The sequence below is a fragment of the Leptonychotes weddellii genome, chromosome 7 (assembly GCF_054177405.1).
Source record: "Leptonychotes weddellii isolate Sample4059 chromosome 7, ASM5417740v2, whole genome shotgun sequence".
In the NCBI taxonomy this organism is placed as follows: domain Eukaryota; kingdom Metazoa; phylum Chordata; class Mammalia; order Carnivora; family Phocidae; genus Leptonychotes; species Leptonychotes weddellii.
Window position 1 is genome coordinate 84,257,619 of NC_138375.1, and position 20,391 is coordinate 84,278,009.

Here is a 20,391-nt window from a genome sequence, read left to right on the forward strand (position 1 = left end):
AGTTCTGCCCTCAAGCATCTTATGGTCGAGCATGGGTGATAACATATGTATAACATGATTGGGAAGATGTCACTCAACAGGATTATGGAAGTTCAGTTAAAGGAGGAATTATTTCCAGTTGACAGGGTCAGGAAAACCTCCATGGATGAAGAGGCTATAAATGGGGCCTTATGATTAGTGAGGTTATGAACAAATGGCAAAAGGAAAAGGATATCCTAGGTGAAGGACAGAAAAAAAAAAAAGGCATAAAGTTGGGAGCTCAGAGAGCATCAACAAGCAAGGGAAGCGTTCAGTTTGGCTGACTTCTCATTTCAGGTCTGTTGGGTAGGTTGGGGAAGGTGAGGAGATACAAAGAGAAAAGAGGAGTGTCAAAAGCAGCTAATAGGTGCTTACTGCCAAGGACCACCATAGAATCCTCATTTATTTGGAAGCTCCTGTATGAGGCAGACTTTGAAATTTAGGTGTCCTACAACCAACCCACTCTGATGATGCTGGTTCTCTAAGTTCCCATTCTCTTACATTATCTAGTTATTCAGGAATGTACAACATTAAACATGATAGATTCTGGGGCCAAATAATTAACAATAGTTGAAAACATGGACCTTGGAAAGACATGTCCTCATTTTGAAACTGACTCCCAGACAAGACTTCTGGAATTTCAGGTTTGGTTAAGAACACTGAACTTGTATGAAGTTCACTTCTAGGGAGCCTGGAGAAAGTCAGGCATAAATCAGAACCAGCCGGTGTGGTGGCCTGCAAACATGCATCCATAGGTCAGACTGACATGCCCCAGTCCTTTGTGGCTTCAGATGGAAACCATATGAAATGCCAGGGCACTGAACAGTTTTAGCGGTAAGCCTGGCCGGCTCAGTGCCTTCCACCAGCTCTCTCTCAGTGGTTTTATTTCCATTAGATCCTGAGCTTACTGCAGGGTGCCTATCCTGCCCACAGAAAATAAGAAGCTTGAAGAAATAGGTGGGTTCGAACTATTGCACTACCCTCACTGTCCAAACCTATGTTCTATAAAATTTATGACAGATGCTATCACCCCATATTTCCATGTAAATCAGAGGATGAAAGGAGAAGTTTGACTTGTCTGGGCTCCCATTACTGGATTTTTCCAGTTGGCATCAACTTCCGTTCCTAGACAGAATTACGGAAAAAAAAAAGAGAAAACGCCTCATCTTACTGAACAGGATGTTTTATTGCAGATTATCAATTATGTTAGCATTTTGATTCACCTGTACAATGGATCCATTTATCACAATTCTGAATTGTGAGTAGTGTTTAACTTACAAAAGAATAAAAGCTGTGACGACTAATGCTTTTAGTGCACTTTTTTGCTGAAACAAATCTTTTTTTTTTTTAAGATTTTTTTTTTAATTTATTTATTTGACAGAGAGATAGCACAAGTAGGCGGAGTGGCAGGCAGAGGGAAAGGGAGAAGCAGGCTCTCTGCTGAGCAGGGAGCCCGATGTGGGGCTCCATGACCTGAGCCGAAGGCAGGCGCTTAACCGACTGAGCCACCCAGGCGTCCCGCTGAAACAAATCTTAAGAAAGTTCAGCATTGCCTCTATTGGGACTTTTCTCCTTTATAAAAACTGAAGATGCAAACTTTAAAACCAAATAGATGCTAAAGTGATTCCTATTTGAATACGCTTGATTAGCTGAGGTGATGCTTTGGTGCTTTGTTTAGAAGCATTAGACAGAAAGTCATGTGTAATATGGTTTAATGTGTATTTATTACAACAACTTAAAACACACCTGAGCTCTCTGTCTTCGCTTCCCTTCATAGTACCATAAAAAGTTACTTAGGTCCTAAAATGGTGCTCAAAGAAACTTAAAAAGCACTTTCTATGTCACATGAATAAAATGTACAAGTGAAGGCAATGTGTTTTGATATTGTAAAATAAGTATGAAAGGCAGAAATCAAAATGAATCTATTTTTAAAGGTCTGCATTTCATATGGAGTGGTAATATGCGTTTTATTGTTCATTTCCAAGGCCCAGTACAAAGGAATAGAATATCCCCTCTTCCACAGGTTTCAACAATCCATTAAATTTCAGACATTTTGGTTCCAATAGGAAAGAGGGAAACATTTCCTCATATGTCTTCTAATATACCTTATTTCAGTATCTAAGATGTCTATCACCATAAAAACCAAAGTATACATTTTTTTTCCCCCAAAGAGATTTGCCCTCTTAGTTTAAGCCACTGGGTTAAAAATGGGGAAAAAAAAGAATGAGAAAAAGAAGGAAAGGTGCAATCACTGATTTTTTTTCTTGCAATGTTCCCCAGGAAAGTGGCACCACTGAGTGATATATGCACCCCAGGGCTAGCAGCTGGAGGGCAAAAACCACTTTTTATCCATGATTGACAAATAATACATAATGAGAAGAGAGAGGCAATTCAAGTTTTAAATTTCATTCTTTCTTTGGCTTTTCAGGGCAGCTGGGCACTGCTATTCTCACTTGGTAACCTTTGAGGTGCTGCCAGGAAAGGGGATCCAAGTGACAACTGTTTCTCTCCTCCTACAATCCCCCAAAGCCTCAGTAAGTATGTGTGGCTTGCTCTTTCAAAGAGGATCCAGCTGCTAACAATTCTGCCATTTCTCCTTGGAAGGAAAATCCTGAGGGTCTGGAAATGTATTGCATGGTTATAATGACCACAGTAGAGCGAGTGAAGCTGAGATTTAAAATCCCTAAAAGTGGCATCCATAAGTGGCGAGTCCATTGGTCGCTGATGGGTAAGCAGTTGGAGAGAGAACAGAGAGTCTATAAGAAGAGAAATCAAATCAGAGCTCTGTCACAAGTGAGCTTTAGAAAGTAATGTTGTAGATATGAAACATTTTTCCATTTCATAAAATTAAGACATGTTTAATATAAATAAGTTAGGAAGCACGTAAGAGAAAAATCAATGAACTCAAATACTAGAGATAGCTAATTTAACATTGCTGATCTCTTTTAGATTTCTTTCTACATTTCTGTATCTCTATGTCTACATTTTGTCCATGAGAATACTAATATCCATATCTTCATCTCTCTGTAACTATATCTGCATACATTCCGCACCCTTACATACTTGCACACATATCCTTATATACATTACACATCCTTACGCACAACTAGCAACTTGAGTGGCATCTGATGCAGTCTTCCTAATCCCTCTGCCTCCCACCAAAATTGCTTTCCCCCTGTGTTTCCCATCACAACCACAAATGACAATTCTCTTTCCAAATGACAGATACTGACCAGGCCTAAAATCTTAGATTCATCCTCTACTCCTCTCTTTCTCTAGCACTCTGCTCTAATGCATCAGCAATACCTACTGGCTCTATCTGAAGTATTTATTCAGAATCCAGCTAGTTATCATCTTCTCCATCCTGCCAACCTGTCCAGCTATCATCATCTCCTGCCTTAATTATTGTGACGGCTTCTTAACTGGTCTCTGTGCCTTGCCTTGGTCTCCTTCCCCTCCAGCACAACGGCAAGGCTGAGACTTACTAAATATAAGTTGGACCATTCACTCTTCTGCACTGAGGTCTCCACTGGCTTCTCACCTCATTCAGAGGAAAATCCAAAGTTTATATAAATGGCTAAATGGTCTCTGAATGAGGATGACGTTGGCATTTTGTGCAAAACAGTTTTTCACTGTACAAAATGTCTTGGAGATTACAAAATCTTTGTTATCTCTGCTCTCCCTAAGTGCCAGTAGTGTCCCAGAGTCATTGTGACAACCAAAGAATATCTTACCGCAACATTTCTAAATACACTTTAAGGAGGCCGCCCTTCTGCCACCCCTGGCTGGAGAGCCATTTTAGCTTCCCCATTCATACTCGTCCCTTAACACATCTCCACCTACTTGCCTTTGGTTTATTCTGTCATAGTCTTGCTGTTTCTGGGGGAGGCTAACAATCTTGCCATCCAGGTGCCTTGAACTTGCTGTTACCTCTACCTGATAGAGATCTCTACCCACCAAGTTACCTCTGTTGTTATAGGTCTTTACACAAATGTCATCTTCCCAGGGAGACAGTCTTCTCACCAATTACTTCATATTTCCTCGCTCTGCTTTATTTTTGTTCCCTAGCACTTCCCACTATTAAAAATATTATCTATTTCTTTATTAATCTCAGTCATTGTAGGCTAGCATTCTCCCTTTATTAGAATATAAACACCATGAGGACAGAGTCTTGGTCTATTTTGTTCATAACTGTATCCTCAATATCTAGAGCATTCCTGGCATATAATAGGCACTCAATTAATAAGGATCACTAAAGATTTAAAAAGCAGAATTATTTTTATGTATTGTATATCAGAATAATTTACTAAATTAGTGGTCTTGATCTTTTTTTATGTCAGGAAACTTTCTGAAAACCCAGTGGAAGCTATGAGTCCTCTCCCAAAGAAAATGCCTATTTGTGTATATATACGTACATGTGAGAAATCCAATGCTTTCTTCACAGGAACTTGAAGACAAGATGAGACAACTAACACAGGAGTAAGGTAGATCAGTGACAAGTAAATGACTACTCTTTAAAGAAATTTTGAGGGGCCAGCTTTAATCTAGAAACCATGAGGGAGAACTTAAGTCAGGTCTTTTCCCATTCTGCTTGTTTTCTAGTGGCCTGGAGGAAAGATTTAACTACACACACATTAAATTTGCAGAGGCAGAAATCAAGAAGGGAGAATTCGCAAATCCAATCCCAAAAGACTTCAACAGTTGAAATAATAGGCCAATATAAACACGATGAGATTTAACAGGATAAATATGAAGCCTAAAAATCCAACTGTGGAAGCACATGATGAGGAAGATGAGCTTGAACAGAACTTGGAGGGTTCCAGTTGACTGCAATCATAATGTGAGTCAACAGAGATTTATAGCTGCCAAAAAAACTAATTAAGCTTTGAGGCTGCATAAATAAAGTTATAGTAATGAAGTGATTCAATACATTTCTGCTATACCTTGTTGGACCAGACAATACCTGTAATGCTATGTCTAGTTTGGGGTGCCAAAAATCTTGATGGAATGTAACAAACCAGAGAAGACTTAACAAACCAGTTATGAGGGCATTACTAACCAGAAACCATAGGTATTTCACCTGAAGAATGGAAGACTTTGAGGTAACATGATCATGGTCTTTATATATTAAAAAGTCTCCACGTGATTATTGTTATTCCAGAGGGAAAATGAAGGACCAATGAGGGAAAGTGACAGTAAATCATCTTTCCTTACACATGAGAGAGAATGCTTGTGCAGCACACATTGTGAAAATTAAAACGGCTTGCCCTCATCAGAGAGCTGAAGGTTTTATTTTTTTATTTTTTTTATTTTTATTATTCTTTTTTTTTTAAAGATTTTATTTATTTATTTGACAGAGAGAGACACAGTGAGAAAGGGAACACAAGCAGGGGGAGTGGGAGAAGGAGAAGCAGGCTTCCCGCTGAGCAGGGAGCCCGATGTGGGACTCGATCCCAGGAACCTGGGATCATGACCTGAGCCGAAGGCAGACACTTAACGACTGAGCCACCCAGGCGCCCCGAGCTGAAGGTTTTAGAAAGGAACTTGGTAGGAATGTCACAGAAATAATTAAAGCACTGGATTGTCCTTCTTTAGAGTCCTTCGGGCCATGCAATGCTGTCACCTTCATTGTAGTCTATGAGAATGAGGGGTCTATGAGGGGTCTCCCCACTTGTGGGACACTAGTAGGTAACCTCACTGGCAATGTCTCAACGAGAAATCCTGTGGTTCAAATGAATTTTTTTCCCCTGTGTATAGAATTTCCCTGTATTTCCATTAACATTCCTGAATGTAACAATTGGCTTAACTTCTGCGTGAGGTTTCCTGCATGAAGAGGGTGAATTACTCTTTCAAGGATGACTGAGAAAATTGCTTTCACCAGGCCATTGTTAAACGGGGCATAAAGCTCTGGGAAGAGGAGATGAATCTTGGGGAGTTTTTTTCTGAAAGAAAAAGGATCAACATTTCTAGAAGGAATTGCAAATGTAAATATATGGCATCCAACAGGTATTATGAATCAGTATAGCCAGCCAGGTGTAGGACAGTAGTGAGTGGTGGCTCACCAGGCAGCCTGGACTTCATCAAAAATGGACAGGTGTGGGGGGCGCCTGCCTGGCTCAGTTGGTTAAGCAGCTGCCTTGAGCTCAGGTCATGATCCTCGGATTCTGGGATCGAGCCCTGCATTGGGCTCCCTGCTCAGCGGGGAGGCCTGCTTCTCCTTCTCCCTCTGCTTGCAGCTCCCCTTGCTTATGTGCTCTCTCTCTGTGTCAAATAAATAAATAAAATCTTAAAACAAAAAACAAAAAACAAAAAAAACCGGACAGATATTACCAACTCCAGACAACTCTTTCATGTGGTAGGGCAGTCTCAGTGTTGTTAAAAAACCTAGGAATCCAGATTTTTATATGAAATCTTCTGATTTTAAATGCTGGCAAGTAATTCAAATTAAAAACTAAATCACAAAAAGAAACAAGCCCAGTGCTAACACAATACATCTGTATTTCAGAGAGTTTGTGATTGCAGCTGTAAAATGAGTTTCTGGGTTCTCTCCAAAGTCCACTTCACCTTACAGTGCACCTTTGGTGCCCCAGAAAATCAATTCTCAAACCCAATTAAACAAATATTTTTGAGCCCTTAAAAGGGAAAAGCAGTTTGCTAGATATTGGGAAAATCTGAACATGGATAGCTATGATCTTTGTTTCCAAAGTTTACAGCTTTGCAGTCAGGTTAGGACAAACACCAATACAATTATAATTTAAGATTAACATGCAGTTTTATGCGTGGTACAAATACAGTGCTGGGAAGGGAAATACTGGAATCTTGGGAGAGTGAGAGGAAGTTGCACTAAAGAGGACCATCTGTGGTTAGCCACGGAAGATTGTCATAGGTGATAAATGAAGTGGGGAGCCATTCTCAGGGGGAAGAAAGGACATGAGGAAAGGTACAGGGCTAGAAAGAGAGGTATTTCAAGAACTAGCGTTTAAGTAGTTTACCTGGAACAAAGGAGAGGTGTTGGGGATTTGTATGAGAAAACTTCTAAGGGAGGCTAAAGATCAAAGGCCGGCTAAAGAGTCTGATGTAATTCAACAAGCAGTGTGTGAGAGGCAGGATGAGGAAGTGCTCTATCACAGAAAGGGGCAAGTATTCCAGGCTTAAGTCTCAACGGTCCTATCAGTCCAGTCGGTGGTGTAGCCCTGGACAAACCTTTTAAATTCCCTACATGCCATTTTCCTACTTGTCTGTGAGGTGTCACCTACTTCAAAATGCAGTGTGAAATATAAATCATACCAGTAAGTCAATTCTTGTCAACCTTGTCAATTAGGTATTATTAGTGATAGGCCACCTCAAAAGGTTTTGGACTAGAGGTAGCGTGTGATGGGAATTGTGCTTCGGGAAAGATTAACTAGCAATTATGCTCTGAATGCACCATGGGACAGGCAAAAAGGCCACTAGGAAGTCAAGTCGTTTGCAATATACATATTTTTGAGTACATAACAAAGTGCGTAGAGCCTTCTAAATTGAAAAAGTACAAAGGGCTGGTAAGGAAAAGTAAGTCTCCTCTCTTTGAATGTCCTCTAAGCACCCAGCTGTCTTTCCCAGAGGCCATGGCAATGACCAGTTTTTATGTTTTTTTTCCCAGAGATTATCCACATATTTATAAAAATGCACGTATGAACTATTTCAATTTTGGAGCTCCTTTCACTTCAAATTAGAAGGAGAATTTTAGCTGTGCCGCCATGGGAGCCTGCGTTCCATTTCAAGCTGCCATGGAGATGGGAGAATGCAAAATGCTTGGAATGTGCAGGAGCAGCCCTGGGAGGGCACCTGGGGCCGGCCGGGATTTCCAGGTCACCAGAAGGTCCCTGGCTTGCTCCCTCGGGTCGTCTGACCCAGGATTTGAAAAGTATTAACCTTTTAGCTATGAAGAACACTTCTCCACTTTCGAGTTAATCTACGTGTCTGAAAGATGTTGTGTGGTCTCCAGTGATTCATTTCAAGGCCTCTGGAGTTTGAAGATAGAGCTGAGGATGAGAAAGAGAGGTGACGAGTTTCAGCAATTACTTTCTACTGGGCAATCGTTTTGTAAAACTCCTCGATGCCTTTATTATTCTCTATGGTTCAGCTCCACTGGATTTGTGCAAGCTTTTCTTTCTCTTTGCCCTTGTCTAAACTTTGGTCTCAACTGGGGTAGTTTCTTTAAGGGTCCCAGTATATACTATGGACACTTCGGTGACTATGCTTTCACTCATGCTGGTGCCCCTTCCTAAAATACCCTTCTTTGTCCCCCTTGATTAAGGACTGCTAAGTCTGCAGAGTACTCAGGTTCATTTTATGCCAGGAAGGCAGAATACTTTAGTAGCCAAGCAACGACATTGTAGGAATTGACTATATGTGCTCAATGCCTAATCCTACCTTTCAACTTTGGGCAAGTTAATCTCTCTAAGCCTCAATTTCTTTGTCTGTATAATATTGATGATAACGATTGGAATTTATAGGGCTGTTGTGAGATTAAATGATATATCATTAAATATATTGGGTACATGGGGAGTGTTTAATAGATCTTAATGTGACGGTAAAGATTCTGCAGTTTCTCTGAAGCACATGATTTTCCTTCTCCGGTCTTCTCTACATCAATATGCCCTGAGTCACAATGTAGTGGTTAATTAAATGCTATCTTTTATTGTTTATTAATCATTTCTTATATTTTTTGGATTGACGCCCTCAAATAGATTTTAAATTCTTTAAGCACAGGAACTATGAATTTCATTATAATTCTTTCTGAGCAGACAGTGCCTGTTGCATAAATATTTAAATAATCAACTACAATAAAAATTGATTATTTTTCAAACTAACATTAGTTTTAGAGAAAAGTCCAATTGCCTCTTTGGGATAAAGATTGGGAAGCACTTTAAGAACAATTATAGGGCAGTGAACAAAAAGAAATTCTAAAATAAAATGAATATTTCCTACTTTGATGCAGTCATCAAGGCCCAAAATACTATTTCCAGAAAATCTATATTTGGATCCATTACAGCTCTGAAAATTCTAATGTCTCATTTTTTAAAAATCATGGTGAACATTACCAGTTGCATATAAATCTTCTTGTCAGTAATATCTCATTTCCAGCAAGGTTCTTTTTTGTTACTGGATTCTGGACAGATCACTGGCTGAAATCAATCCATAGATCACAGTAATATCTAGCATTACAGAAATCTTAATACCATACCACTCCTGCAGGCCTATCCCAAAGCTGAGAAATCTAATTTTTCTTGTTTAACATTAGTTTGCAAGCAATCTTTTGGTTTACATTTTTAAGAGGCAATATGTACCATTATATGTGCATGAAACATATTTGCACAGGCCTGTTTTACTATACTTGGACTTAATCCAGCCATTAAAGTTTAATCTTGTCCATGCCATGTGACATGGTTGCTTGCCAACAGTGTAAAAATTTCATAGCGGCAGCCGATTTATTTAATACTTAAAACATTTTTACTTTTCTTACAAGGGCATATCAGAAGGAGTATTTGTGTTTTAGGATCATAAAATTCAGTTAATCTGTCTTAGAAAAATGAATGGGTAGATATTAGAAGAGGCAGAGGACACTGATGGTTGTCTCCACAGAAGTATGTGTTCTCCACTTTTCCTCCCCAAGAGAATCCCAATTTTGTTTTACTCATCCCCCTCCTATTATGCAGCCAAGTACCACAGGGAAAACTGACCTAGGGTGGCCACAGTTCCACCACTCTACTGCCTCAAACATTGCTACACAAGTGGGCATGCAACCCAATTTTAACCAAAAACACACAAAAGGGAGCTTGCTGGGGATTTCAGGAAGTTTTCTCTCTTTTATGAGAAAGTTCTGAAAGCTCTTGTTTTTTTCCCTCAAGCCTGTGGGTCATTCGTTGTGGTGGGGTTTGTATCTTCTGAAGCCATCCTGCTCTATTCTAAGGATCACATCTTGAGTGGGACAGAACTGAGAGAACTGCAGGGAAATTCAATCAGAACCATTGGATAATTCCTCCTTCAAAGTTTACCTTACCACTGAATTTCCAGGTACGCAAGCCAATAATTTCCCCAATGTTTCATCCATTTTGAGTTTTCTATTGCTTGTGACTGAGGGCATGCTAAATGATACAGAAAAATTCTGAATCTATGCATACAAGCACGTTGTTGAAGTCATCACCACTTAATATAAAGATTTTGGGGTGTCTTTGAATGAATCCATTGGAATTACAAGCGAGTTTCTCACCTTTATATTTGTAACTACTGTATTTCAATCCTACATTTTTGGATGGTAACAAAATTAAAAGGAGACAGAAAAAAACACGGCATTAATTGCTAATGATGATTATTTAATTAAACATTATCTTGATTTAGTTGTTGAGATACATTCAAGGAAATAGATCTATCCCATAAATAAAAAGGAATCCTCTAACCTTTAAGAATCAAAATCAAATTGATTTTGATCAATTTGACCTGATTTTAGAAATGTGTATAAATTCAAGTCGATTGAGGTTTGAAAGCTAACCTTGATTCCTATCCCTTTTCAATGATGTCAAATATTTTCACAAAGCAATGCCTTCCTACCTCATCTGTAACACCAGTGATACTCTAACCATTTGTTGATCAAGAAAATTCATAATAGAATTCAGTAAAACTTTTTAGTAAGTTTTAAATTTATTTATTATGAGATTGAAAACCTAGAGACAAAAAAGATGGAGTCATATAACGATATAAGACATATTGTTTATCCAGTTCAAAGAAATACTTCATATATATCTGGATTCAAGGACCTTGCAATAATTCCAAGGTGTCCAAGAGGTGGAATGTAAATGACCAGAGGAAAGGTTTCCATGTGTGTTCAGCATTTTATGTGTGATGAAACCTATATTGCTTTTCATTTTCTTTCCTCCAAAAAACTTTGATCTACATATTATCATCTGCTGAGCATTCCTGGGAGAAGAGAAATCAGCATAATGTGAAATGCTGGGAGCAATGATTTATGCAACACCTCTATTGTGGCCAAGAATTTTAAATTTGTTATCTTACATAAGTTTCATAAGAATCTTTGTTTTACAGATGAGGAAACTGAGGCCTAGATAAACTAGCTTGCTGAAGCTCATTGAGCTAGTAATTGGACGACTGGGGCCTTAAGCCAGGTCTGGATGTCTCTAGAGCCCATGCTTAACTATGATGTCATGCTACTGGAGAGTACTAATCAGTCTAGATGTGGTGAAGACAGGAATTCAGAGCTCTTGAATTCCAGACTGGCCCACACTTGTCTCACCTGGCTAATCAAACTGAATGCAGCTTCAGAATTAGAGAATTTGGTAGAGTGAACCCATTGCAAATTTGTAGTAGCGTAGAGATGCCTGGATTCTTAACACAACTGTGCCATTTACTGTCCATGGAACCTTGCATACCCTATTTACCTTCTCAGAGCCCTTATTCTATTTCTTTAGCATGGAAAGAATACAAATTTCACTTCTTATGTCATAGGTTTTGAGGAGTAAGCCAAACTCTATACACTATAAAGTATGCATTATCATTATTTTGTGATTTTCTCATCGCAGCTACTGCTTTTTCACACCTGGTAATACAAAATTGTTACAATGAGAGACATTTATTGTTATTATTGCTGCCACTGCTACTGTTGTTGTTAATCCTATATAAAGAGACCAGATTGACTATTCATTAATTGGGAAGGGGGTTAGAAAAAGGAAAAAAAAGTTCCAGGCTCATGCTTATTGGGAGCACCTGATAATCTAGTACTAGAATGAGACTTTGGAACTGACCTCAACAGAATAGCCAAAGGGCTGTGCCACCATGAAACTTAGAAAACCCTACATTAAAAAAGGAGCACTCTAGACACCTGGGTGGCTCAGCCGGGTAAGCGGCTGCCTTTGGCTCGGGTCATGAGGTCCTGGGATCGAGCCCCCCATTGGGCTCCTTGCTCAGCGGGGAGTCTGCTTCTCCCTCTGCCTGCCGCTCCCCCTGCTTGTACTCACTCTCTCTCTCTGATTTAAAAATAAATAAATAAAATATTTTTTAAAAAAGGAGCACTCTATTTCAATTTTCTCATTTGTGAGATGTAGAGCGGATTTTAATAGATGTCTTCGCTTACCCTCTCAAAAAACTGAAAATAAATATTAATGTGGTATATTCATTGGATAGTTTAATTCTCTTTCTTTTTTTTTTTTTTTAAAGATTTTATTTATTTATTTGAGAGAGAGAGAGAATGAGAGAGAGCACATGAGAGGGGGGAGGGCCAGAGGGAGAAGCAGACTCCCTGCCGAGCAGGGAGCCCGATGCGGGACTCGATCCCAGGACTCCAGGATCATGACCTGAGCCGAAGGCAGTCGCTTAACCAACTGAGCCACCCAGGCGCCCCCCCCTTTTATTTTTTTAAAGATTTTATTTATTTTAATTCTCTTTCAACACTTAAATGAACAAAGGCCTTATTTTTATGACTGTAGAATTCCTTAAAAAGGAAAAATTATGGAGAAATTTACATGTAAAACAATTGAAAAAGTAGAAAATGAAGCCGTATTTATAAAGCCAATTAGAAAAATCCATTAATAAAGATATCCCATCAAAGTAATGAGTTCCCGATTTAATGGATTCCTTACTACAAAGATACTCCAAGTGCAATGTTAATATGTTTATTTTTTAATGCTAATATTTCAGACTAGCATTAGGTAGATTTTTCTAGGATTGAGTGCAGTCAGTCTAGGTCCCAAATACCAGCCAGTTAGGGGATATGGTTTTTGGATTTTCATCATGCAAAAAAAATAACATGCAATAATAGAAAAAGCCCTGATCTGGGGCACCTGGGTGGCTCAGTGGTTAGGCGCCTGCCTTCGGCTCAGGTCGTGATCCAGGGGTCCTGGGATCGAGCCCCGCATCAGGCTCCTTGCTCCGCGGGAAGCCTGCTTCTCCCTCTCCCACTCCCCCTGCTTGTGTTCCCTCTCTCGCTGTGTCTCTCTCTGTCAAATAAATGAATAAAATATTAAAAAAAAAGAAAAGAAAAGAAAAGAAAAGAAAAAGCTCTGATCTAAGACACAGAAGTTCTAGGTTCTAGTACTTATCGGCTTCATGAAAGTAACTATGTAACATACTACATTTGCAGATTTCAATTTTATCATGTTACATGGAAAAATACGTGTTTGGTTTTCTTAAAGGTTATTGTAAATGTAAAACACAGTGGGTCCCATAGTGCTTGGTAAATTGTAAATACCAACTTAGAATTCTACTAATCACCTTCCCAAAATATTCTGTGCATATGTCTAATTATTCTTTTCATAATATGAATCACTGTTGAAGTTTTAAGAAAACAAAAACCCTACTTGCTCTTTTATGACGGCATTCTGAATGGGATGCATACTAATGCTTGTAACATGGCCGAATCAAATGGCTAATTTCTCTGTTTTTTTTTTAAATTTTATTTTATTATGTTATGTTAGTCACCATAAAATACATCATTGGTTTTTGATGTGGTGATCCACGATGCTCTCTGTTTTTGTTTACAAACCCATATAACATAAATTACTTGGAAAACTGGTTTTAGAATCAAGCTATTAGCAGTTTATACTGTTTGGCTGTTGCTACTTAAGGAAACCCTTAAGTAAATCCTCTGAACGTGTATGGTAATAATGCTAACTATATCTAAAATTTATACTAATTTTAACATTTCTTTATACATATTCTGGGATAACTATATTCAGTCTTCATTTAAAAAAAGACTCATAACTACTTTGAGCATTGAAATATTTTCATTATTCTTCAAAAACAAAACAAAAATAAATTAGTAAACCTTTTCCCTTTCTCCATTCTGGCAGGCTATCATGTGAACTGAAATAATATGGATAAGGAAGCGTATCTGGGGGCACCTGGGTGGCTCAGTCAGTTAAGTGTCTGCCTTCGGCTCAGGTCATGATCCCAGGGTCCTGGGATCCAGCCCCGCATCAGGCTCCCTGATCCACGGGGAGCCTGCTTCTTCCTCTCCCACATCCCCTGCTTGTGTTCCCTCTCTCGCTGTCAAATAAATAAATAAAATCTTAAAAAAAAAAAAAAGGAAGCATATCTGGTTCTAATTTCTGAACTCAACTCCAGATGTTGTTTTCAAGGTTTGCCTTTTCTAAAAAAAAATTAACTTTTATGAAGACATCTCAGCCCAAAGGGTGAAAAATGGCTGCAGATTAAAATTTTTAATTTTATATCTTACTATTAAACCATGCGTATGAGGGAAGAACAGCTCCAGTAAATGATCCATAATGACCAAAGAGACATTTTCAGTGTAAATATATTATATAGATCTTCCTCGACCTACGATGGGGTCACATGCTGGTAAATCCATCGTAAATTGAAAACATCATGAGTCAAAAATGCATTTAATACACCTAACCTGCCAAATATCATAGCTTAGCCCAGCCTACCCTTAAATGTGCTTACAACACTTGTAGTGCCCTCCAGTTGGGCAAAATCATCCAACAGTGGTTTACTTTATAATAAAGTGTTGGGTATCTCATGTAGTTTATTGAATACTGTACTAAAAGTGAAGAACAAAATAGTTGTATGGGTACAGAATGGTTGTAGGTGTATCAGTTGTTACCCTTGTGATCACGTGGCTGACTGGGAGCCACAGCTCGCTGCCCCTGCCCAGGGTCACCGGGAGTATGGCACCACATCTTGCTAGTCCAGGAAAAAGATCAAAATCCAAAACTCTAAGTATGGTTTCCACTGAATGTGCCTCAATTTCACACCACTGTAAGGGAAAAAGCTTGTTAAGTTGAACCATCATAAATCGGGGACTGTCTATATACGACGTTCATATATTGTCAAACATAGAATATGGGATGAGAAGTCTGCCCAAAATGGAAATGCTGTGTTCCTTAAAAAGACCCTGCACACTGCAGGGGTAGAGAGAGGACCTTGAGAAGAACTTGTTATCACAGGAGCCTTGGGAGACACTCAGTTTGGCAGTCTGCATTTGCTCTGAAAGCTTGTCCTGGGGACAAAAGTGAGTCACGTGTAACTGCTGAGTATGGGGAACTCCAACCATTCATGAAATTTAAAAAATGTTTACTTTTAAACAGTCATTTCCAAGCTGTGTCCCAAAGGTCTTTTCCAGACTTTTTATAGTTGAAAGGAACTAAAATTTTTGACAACTGCAAGTAGGCTATTAGCCCAAACAGAATTGCCAAATGTTGAAATACCTATAGTTACTCCCAAAGTAATGGGAAAACCCATGATATGCTACTGTCACGCTTTCTTTAAAATAAATTTTATGGATATGCATTTTTATTTATTTACATTAAAATGACATTCCGTGAGCTATATCTTATTTGAATATAAAGAAAAGGAGATGAGGATGGTGAATAGGGTTGTAAACTAAGAGTTGATATCTCCTAACTTATCAGCTCAACAAACATGTATTGAGAGCTTAATGTATAGCAAGCACGTAGCCATGGAGATCCAAGATATATATGTAAAACTCAGAGACTATAAATAAAGAGACAGAAGCAGGAAATAATTGCAATAGAATGTCATAAGAATTCAGAGAACTGAATTGACTTACATTCACTTGTCATTCATTTAGCTGTGTTTGTTGATCACCTGTTACATGCTGGGCTTCAGAGATACCAAGGTGAGCAGGCCTGACGCAGACCTTTCCTCTGAGAGCTTACATTTCCAGTTGTCCACGTGACAATCCAGATGTTACACCTGCATATCAAAAACACCTCATGTGAAATTGAACTTACTATTTCTACCCTGAAGTCATCTCTTCCTCTGGCATCCCCTCTTCTGTTAATGGCACTTCCATTCTTTCTGTTCTTGAGACCTCAGACATCAAATTGTCAACTCTTTTCCTTTGCTTCTCATAATGGTTCTGTTGATTCTGCTTCCAAATACCTTGGTATCCTCTCTTATCTATCCTCACTCTCACCTTTTAGTACACCTCTCATTATCTTTCACCTGGCATACTGTAATATCTCTTATCTGATTTCACTTGTCTTCTATTTTTTCCTCTCTCCTTTATATAAATAAAGCTATTAGATGATTCTTCCTAGGGAAGAATACCAATCACATCAGCACCTTGTTCAGAAGTCCTAAAAGTCTCCCTAGTCCTTGTCTAATTAAGCAAAATCCCCCTAGTTTCTCATTTATTTCTACCATAAACCAATCCCACTAATCAATGAATATAATTTATATTTATGTCTAAATTACAATGGCACTGAGTTACTCCCTACAGGGAATATTTCCTTAAATTTCTGGTTCTGATTATCTAACTTTGTTATGGATTTATAAAAGGAAGGAAGGAAGGAAGGAAGGAAGGAAGGAAAGAAAAGAGAAAGAAAGAAAGAAAACTGTTTTTCAGCTGATGTATTGGGTTTTTCTGGAGATTATTTCATTCCATTCCATTCTAATAACAATGGCACAGGCTTTCTGCCTTTTTGTATTTTTTTGTCTATTTTTCATTCCTTTTCTTCTCCTTTTTGTTTCAATTTTGTATTTAAATATAGTGTAATATTGGTTCCAGGAACAGAATTTAGTAATTGATCACTTACATACAACACCTAGTGCTTTATCTCAAGAAGTGCCCTCCTTAATTCCCATTTCCAGTTTAACCCAACCCCCCACCAACCTCCCCTCCGGCAACCCTCAGTTTGTACTCTATAGTTTAAAGAGTCTGTTTTATGGTTTGTCTCTCTCCCTTTTCCCCCCTATATTCATCCATTGCATTTCTTAAGTTCCACATATGAGTGAAATCGTATGATATCTGTCTTTCTCTGACTGACTTATTTCACTTAGCATTATACATTCTAGCTCCATCCACACCATTGCAAATGGCAAGATTTCATTCTTTTTCACGACTGAGTAATATTCCATTATATATATGGAATATATATATATATATATGGAATATATATATACATACACACACACACACACACACACACACACCACCTCTTCCTTATCTATTCATCAGTCGATGGACATTTGGGTTCTTTCCATAATTTGGTTATTGTTGATAATGTTGCTATAAACATCAGGGTGCATGTACCCCTTCAAATCTGTATTTTTGTATCCTTTGGGTAAATACCTAGTAGAGCAATTGCTGGGTCATAGGGTATTTCTATCTTTAACTTTTTGAGAAACCTCCATACTATTTTCCAGAGTGGCTACATCAGTTGGCATTCCCACCAACAGTGCAAGAGGGTCCCCCTTTCTCTGCATCCTTGCCAACATGTGTTGTTTCCTGTGTTGTTAATTTTAGCCCTTCTGACAGGTATGAGGTGGTATCTCATCAAGGTTTTGATTTGTACTTCTCTGATGATGAGTGATATTGAACATCTTTTCATTTTTCATTCTTGACTGTGAGAACCAAAAAATGGAGCTGACAAGGCAAGTCCCTCCTACACAGGTGGAGAGAAGGAAGAAATGTATAAAATTGTCAGAGCAAGTAAGTGGATGGGGATAACTGGCAACAGTCATACATAATAATTTTGGTCCCCATGAGGCACCTGGGTGGCTCAGTTGTTAAGTGTCTGCCTTCGGCTCAGGTCATGATCCCAGGGTCCTGGGATCAAGCCCCACATTGGGCTCCCTGCTCAGCAGGGAGTCTGCTTCTCCCTCTCCCTCTGCTGCTCCCCCTACTTGTGCTCTCTGTCAAATAATAAATAAAATCTTAAAAAATAATACTAATTTTGGTCCCAATCATGCCCATTTGCCAGAGTAGTCAACACTTGTCATCCTCTAGCTTCTCCCTTTTTGGTTTCCACTTATCAGTGCCCACTGCATAAAAAACTCACTGAAGAACCTGACCACTGTTCCATCATGAGAACATCAACACTTATGCCAAGAGCTGGCTCCTAAAGCTGACTTCTGTACCTCACCCTTCAGATGAATGGAACCATAGGCCCTTCACCAAACATACTCTGATTTCTTGTCTTCATGTCTTCCTTCCCTCTTTCTGAAATGATACCTTCTCATTTCTGCCTATTGCAGTCCCATCATTCAAGTTCTGTATCTTATGCCAGCTACTCTATGACACTTTTCTATCTTTAGATTTGGTTGATGATTTCTTTAAATCATCATCTATGCCAAAGAAGCATTACTGGTCACTTTGAATAATATGACTAATTAAAGACTAATTTTCCCATTTGAATCAAAAAGTGTGAAACATACTTCTATTTTATCAGCTAAAGTAAGACTATCATGTGGTAATAGCATACAGACAATTTATTATTTACTTCATCTTCATACCTTTAAGATACATAATTCTTGGGAAATATTAAACCTTTTGAGAGAGGTACATTATTTTGAAACCTGTACATAAAAAGTTACATGCAATACCTCTATTTGTCCATAGCCAACTCAGCTATGAGAAGGATACTCAGAATTGTAGGCATAAGAGATAAGACTACGATATAAAAATATTTAGTAAAAAAGGTTAATATACACTTTTCATCTAAGGATCTAAGGCAAACAGCAATGAATATTGTCTCTCAGAGATAGTTTTCCACATATGAGACTATTATGCTTGCGAATCTCACTGTGCTATGTCCAGAAAAGTCCGGAAAAACCTTATGTAACACATCTCCATTTGGGGCCCTTTTTCCTCCTGAAGTATTGGTAAAACTTGACTCAAATCTCCTAAAATTTACACCTTACTTTCTCTTCTTTCTGTCCACTTCACCTCTCTATGAAAGCCTACAGTCCTTATCACCTGTTTTTTTTTCTTTATTTAAATTCAATTAACATATAGTGTATTATTAGTTTCAGAGGTACAGGTCTGTGATTCATTAGTGATATATAACACCCAGTGCTCATTACCTCATGTGCCCTCCTTAATGTCCATCACCCAGTTACCTCATCCCCCCAGCCCTCCTCCCCTCCAGCAACCCTCAGTTTGTTTCCTATGATTAAGAGTCTCTTTATGGTTTGTCTCCTCTGATTTTGTCTTGTTTTATTTTTTCCCCCCTTCTCTTATGCTCTTCTGTTTTGTTTCCTAAGTTCCACATATGAGTGAAATCATATGGTATTTTTCTTTCTCTGATTGACTTATTTCACTTAGCATACACCCTCTAGTTCCATCCATATTGTTGTAAATGGCAAGTTTTTGATTGTTGAGTAATATTATTCCAATGTGTGTATATATATATACTGTATCTTTTTTATCTATTCATCTGTCCATGGACATCTGGGCTCTTTCCAAACTTTGGCTATTGTGGACACTGCTGCTATAAACACTGGGGTGCAGGTGCCCTTTCGGATCACTACATTTGTATCTTTGGGATAAATACCTAGTAGTGCAATTGCTGGGTTATAGGGTAGCTCTATTTTTACTTTTTTGAGGAACCTTCCATACTGTTTTCCAGAGTGGCTGTACCAGCTTGCATTCCCACCAATAGAGTAAGAAGGTTCCCCTTTGTCCACATCCTCACCAACATCCGTCATTTCCTGACTTGTTAATTTTAGCTGTTCTGGCAAGTGTGAGGTGGTATCTCATTGTGGTTTTGATTTGCATTTCCCTGATGCTGAGCGATGTAGAGCATTTTTTTCATGTGTCTGTTGGCCATTTGTATGTCTTTGGAGAAATGTCTGTTCGTGTTTTCTGCCCATTTCTTGACTGGATTCTTTGTTCTTTGGGCGTTGCGTTTGATAAGTTCTTTATAGATTTTGGATACTAGCCCTTTATCTGACAAGACATTTGCAAATATCTTCTTCCATTCTGTAGGTTGTCTTTGATTTTGTTGACTGTTTCCTTTGCTGTGAAAAACTTTTTATCTTGAGGAAGTCCCAGTAGTTCATTTTTGCCTTTGTTTTCCTTGCCTTTGGAGATGTGTCGAGCAAGAAGTTGCTGAAGCCAAGGTCAAAGAGGTTGCTACCTGTCTTCTCCTCCAGGATTTTGATGGATTTAGTTGATCATAAAGTTGAGGGTCCATTTCTGATTCTCTACTCTTTTATAGTGATCTATGTGTCTGTTTTTGTGCCAGTACTATACTGTCTTGATAATTACAGCTTTGTAATAGAGCTTGAAGTCCGGAATTGTGATGCCACCAGTTTGGTTTTCTTTTTCAACATTCCTTTGGCTATTCGGGGTCTTTTCTGGTTCCACACAAATTTTAGGATTATTTGTCCCAGCTCTGTGAAAAAAGCTGATGGTATTTTTTTTTTTTTAAGATTTATTTATTTATTTGAGAGAGCGAGAATGAGAGAGAGAGAGTACATGAGAGGGGGGAGAGTTAGAGGGAGAAGCAGGCTCCTCACCGAGCAGGGAGCCCGATGCGGGACTCGATCCAGGGACTCCAGGATCATGACCTGAGCTGAAGGCAGCCGCTTAACCAACTGAGCCACCCAGGCGCC

The 20,391-nt window shown here is 38.7% G+C and overlaps 1 protein-coding gene across 1 annotated transcript in view; it reads right to left on the bottom strand.

Moving 5' to 3' along the window:
* Positions 1–20,391, bottom strand: part of LOC115936549 (uncharacterized) — a 541,924-nt gene that overhangs the window by 51,364 nt on the left and 470,169 nt on the right. The window contains exon 6 of the mRNA XM_081825587.1: positions 15,599–15,737. The gene's annotated coding sequence lies outside the window, so the exon portion shown is untranslated. The remainder of the gene's footprint in view (positions 1–15,598; positions 15,738–20,391) is intronic.